Source organism: Schistocerca gregaria, chromosome X (genome assembly GCF_023897955.1).
Source record: "Schistocerca gregaria isolate iqSchGreg1 chromosome X, iqSchGreg1.2, whole genome shotgun sequence".
Taxonomy (NCBI): Eukaryota; Metazoa; Arthropoda; class Insecta; order Orthoptera; family Acrididae; genus Schistocerca; species Schistocerca gregaria.
This window is the reverse complement of record NC_064931.1, coordinates 26,033,505-26,035,263: the sequence shown is the minus strand read 5'-3', so window position 1 is coordinate 26,035,263 and position 1,759 is coordinate 26,033,505.

The following is a 1,759-nucleotide window of genomic DNA, read 5'->3' as shown; positions in this document are numbered from 1 at the left end:
GCCCACACAGAGGCTTATGAGCAATTGTTTTTCCTGTGAACCATACAGTACTGGAACAGAAAAATAGGGAACTGACACTGGTACACAAAGTACTCTCTGCCATGCACCATAAGATAGCTTGTAGAGTATAGATGTAGATGTAGACTACAAAATTAAAGAAATGTTTACTTGATGAGTTAATTAAACAAGAACAGTAATTCAGAACTTCATTTGATATCTTGATACCATACTCTGTAGAGATCAAATTTCTTTTGTATGATTGATAACAAACTAAGTACAATGAAAGAAAAAACATGATTGTATGACATTGTCTTATGGCAGGGTTCCTACTGTGGTAAATGTAGATGACGTCTTCAAGAACAGTATTGATATCATCACATTAAATTAAGCAAAATTATATAAGCATTACATGAAGAGAGACAGCTGTTGTGAACTATCATACTGAATAATCTACTAAATTTAGAGCTTGCAATCTGTTTTGGTGGACTTCTCCCATTAACATGTTGACTTTGAACCATGAAGCAATAAGTGTATGAAAGAATTTTGCTGTAACCCTCAGCATCAGTCAGTGTAAAATCTCTGCATGTGAGATATCAACAGCTTTGACTCTGTCTACTAACATTTATCAAATTTCAGTATATATGGTAGACTTTTGTGGGCAATTGAGGCAAGAAGATCTATGATGGGATTGGCCTGTACTAATAACGCTGCATAATACTATGGTGAATGGCAGCTTAAATTGATGGGACAAACAGCCTCCAAAGAAACTGGAGGTGCTACTAAAATATTCAAAGGCTGTACTTGGTGCACCTCACTGTGTACCAATTATTTCTTTATATGTTTTGAAATATGAATTTCCACCAACAAACATGCATGGAATCACAGGTAAGTGCTTTATAAACTACACATCCAGTTCTTTTCCCTTCTCAGTTTGAGCAGTGTGAATATTAAACTGAATATAAAATTTATGTTAGCACTGTTAAGTGCTCTCTATAGCCTAGAGGTTATCTCAACAGAAGTAATTTCTCAGTACTATACTAAAGGTCATTATTTTCACAGTGAAAATAATGGTCTTTATTTACCTGATTTGTGTGATATGAGTCCAGAGTGAACTGAACTAGAACTAACAGTACTATTTGTATGTACACTACAATGGAAGTTTATGCAATAAACAACCAGCTTAAACTGTTTCCTTACCTGATTGCTGTGATCTAATTAAGTGCTCACCTAACCAGTAACAATGACACTTGTGTACACTGCAACAGAAGTCTACATGCTGAACAACCATGTAAATGTTTGCATCTATAAAATACAATGCTCTTCAAGTAATGGTGGCCAAAAGTCATTAATAGTGTCTTGCATGTGAAGTTTTCTGTTTTCTACTTGTCACATCTGTGTTCATTCAGTACATGTTAAAATAACAGGTGAACATGAATGGGGAAAGGTAATCTGACAGTAACTACTTATATCCTCTATTAATTTCACTTATTGTTGCTAGAATAGTTGAACAATGCATTAACTTCTTTTCACATTGAAGATTATTCCTTCAACTTGAATGAGGAAAACATCACTGTATTTCACAACATTACATTGATTTTGAAAGAATATTATTATTGTTGTTGTGTTTGTGCGTTATTTGTTGTTTTGAGTCTTACGTGTATATGTAACGATAGTGAAATTAATGACGATGTAAATAAAACAGAAAGAAACTTCCACATGGGAAAAATATATTAAAAACAAAGATTCCAAGACTTACCAA